This window comes from Rattus norvegicus, chromosome 1, assembly GCF_036323735.1.
Source record: "Rattus norvegicus strain BN/NHsdMcwi chromosome 1, GRCr8, whole genome shotgun sequence".
Lineage (NCBI taxonomy): Eukaryota > Metazoa > Chordata > Mammalia > Rodentia > Muridae > Rattus > Rattus norvegicus.
In genome coordinates, this window is record NC_086019.1 from 129,674,991 (window position 1) to 129,677,814 (window position 2,824).

General features: G+C 47.3%; 1 protein-coding gene across 7 annotated transcripts in view; it reads right to left on the minus strand.

The window, feature by feature from the left end:
- Asb7 (ankyrin repeat and SOCS box-containing 7) overlaps window positions 1–2,798 on the minus strand; it is a 56,327-nt gene extending 53,529 nt beyond the window's left edge. Inside the window, exons 1-3 of one of the 7 annotated variants that reach the window (XM_006229350.5) lie at window positions 2,071–2,697; window positions 1,789–1,886; window positions 868–957 (exon numbers count right to left, since the gene is read on the minus strand). The gene's annotated coding sequence lies outside the window, so the exon portion shown is untranslated. Of the gene's footprint in view, window positions 1–867; window positions 958–1,788; window positions 1,887–2,070 lie in introns of all 7 variants that reach the window. The other 6 variants (XM_039085011.2, XR_010055191.1, XM_006229349.5 and 3 more) reach the window with 6 other exon arrangements.
- Between the last annotated feature and the right edge of the window lie 26 nt (window positions 2,799–2,824).

A 2,824-nucleotide genomic window follows, 5' to 3' on the forward strand; every position in this document is an offset into this window, starting at 1 on the left:
TTAACCACTGAGTCACCTCTCTAGCCCTGAGTTCTGTATTTAAATAATAACAACCACTCTTCAACTTGAGATTTTGCCTTGATATATAAAATTATATATATATATATTTTTTTTCCTCCATAGTACTGTCACTGGTGAATATTAGGAGTTTTTTTCTTTTCTTTTCATTTTGTTTTTTAAAACTGTGTCTTCCTCTGTAGCCAGCCCAGGTTGGCTTCAAATTCTCCATCTTCCTGCCTCAGGGTCCCCATTCCTCAGGCTAGAAAGTATAGCAATTACATACAGTAAGGCATAGTGGCGCAGGCCTTTGATCCCAGCACTGAGGAGGCAGAGGCAGGCAGATCTGAGTTCAAGGCTATCCTGGTCTACAAAGAGTTTCTGTACACAGAGAAACCCTGTCTTAAAGCACCAGAAATTTAAAAAAGAAGAAGAAAGAAGAGCTAATACGTACTATTTTAAAGTTCCATTCATAGCATACTCCTTCTTTGGTGTGTAGTTTCAAGTCTTAAAAATGTGCAAGCCCTCAGAGCCCCTTAAAAATTATCTTTATGTCTTAAGGACCAGTAGAATCAAAGGGACTTGTGTGTGTATGTGTGTGTGTGTGTGTGTGTGTGTGTGTGTGTGTGTGTGTGTGTACAAACATGCAAAAGACAGGAAATATAAAGGAATAAAAAGCCTACCATTTTGAATATTCTTTGTACTAAAGTTCCAAAAACCATTTGAGATACTAAAATAAATTAGTAACATTTTATGTGATAACAAACGTTATAGATTTGCCCGTTAGGCAGTCTCTCGGTTGTCCTTTATAATCTCTCCCTCTCGTTTATTTGTATACATGTTCTCTTCATATTAATGTTCTAAACTTACCTTTAGGGCATTTTCGGAGGCAGCAACAAAATAGGCAGCAGAAATCTGAGCACATGACCTAGGTGCTTACATTTCAATCTAGTAAATTCTCTGTAAGGGTTTTAAAATGAGAAAACAAGAATGACCACTGCCAAAAACCAAGCAGCAGATAGCTAAACATACCCAAGCAATACTTTGTTCTAAAATTCCTGACTGTGCCACTATTGTCAAGGCGATACATTGTACATTTTTATAAGTTCACCTAGAACACCAGAGACATAGCAAATACTATGTATCACTTTATAACAACTCCAGTGTCCATCCATTTTGTCACAAACACACACACACAAAACCCCATAGGAAACTATATACTTTGTTTCAGGGGCTAATATTGCTTTTATACAGTTTCTGCACTGTTCCCAGTCACTTTTTCCAGGAAAACCAAACCCAATTAGTTTCAGTCCTCCAGTTCACCTTCTGCTACTAAGCCATTATCAGTTAGGTAACTCTTGAAGCTTTCCTGATGGAGGAATAGAGAAAAAAAAAATGTACATGGACATACCAGTAAATTGTGGTTTAATTAAAAGCAGCATCATTCAGAATTAACAAGCAATTAACATGGAATTGAAGAATTCCTATGAGAGTAAGGAAGGCAAGGAACTACAAAAAGGTCTCCAAGCCTCAGAGCAGAGTAAGTGACACAGTATACCAAAAGATAATGCAAAACACGGAAACACTCTGACCGGGTTCCAGAAGACATTTCTGGAGTACGGAAGTTATTGAGGTGTTAAGGATCAGGCACGGGCAATGCTTCTGTTTTTGCTAGGAAACTAGGATCTAAGAAAGCTTACATTCCCAGGCAACCACCCTGAAAATAAAGCATTACTTAATGAGGTAGGGGCCAGGAGTAAACAATGGGGGAAGGGAGGTCTGGCTCTTTACCTTTGGAGAGGATGCTTGTCCAAAGCACTCTGCTTATTGCTCCTCTGGTGGGTGGCCAGACCCCTTCTGCTCGGGAGTGTCTTCCAACCAGCTCAAACCTGGAAAACAGAAACCAATCAGTGGTGCAGTGATCCAGGATTGAGGAGAGGGCTCTGAGGATGGGGGAGCTAAGAAAGGGCTGGAGGGAAGCAAGGGCAGGCAGGCTGGAGCAGGGCTTCTCCCCCCAACCCCCACCCACCCCGCCAGCCCCTTCCCCTCGAAGGAGGAAGAAACTGACTTTACCTGTGTCCTCAGCTGCAGCTCCTCTCTCTCCTTTCAGCCTCCTCCACATTCACCAACTTCTCCATTGAAGAAACACCCCAGGCAGGGCCGGACACCGTGTTCCTGATCCTCCTCAGTGCTTCACGGCCCCAGCCCGGTGAGCATCCAGATAGTCGATCAGGCTGGGGGTGGCGGTCTTGGCCTCGGAGCAGCCTCCGGGAAGGGGTGCTGGGAGGAAGTGCCGGCTCGGAGGGGTGGGGGGGCAGTCCCGGTCCAGGGGCTCAGACCAAGGGTCTGCTGCGCGCCGGGCCGGAGGCTTTCAGCTACCGAGGGACTCAAGAGGTCTGGGGACAGAGAGACACCAATCGTACCAGGTCCGAAGTGTCAGCAGCGGGGTGTCCCGACAGGGGGCTTTCGGGATGCACTTTGCACTGGGCCACCCCCGCCCCCTCCTTCCAGCACTTTGGGGTCACTGGGATGGGACCAAGCCTTCGACAACCAATCAGCTGCCGCACTGGAGCCTGCGCTCCAAGCCGTAAACCAGATCCGCGGTGGGTGGGGGTTGGGGTAGGGGGTGGGGGCGACTTGGTTGGTTGGTTGCTTCCTTCTCCTCACCCAGGGGCCCCCACCCCCTGGCTGTCGTAAAGCTGCCCGCGGATTCGCGACAGTTAGAGGAGGCGGGCTGGTAGAGGCTAGGACTCGTCTCCGATTGGTCGCTCTCACTTCGTCCCTCCGCTTCCCCGCGGCGGTTTTCGAGGCTCCACCCCCAGCCTGG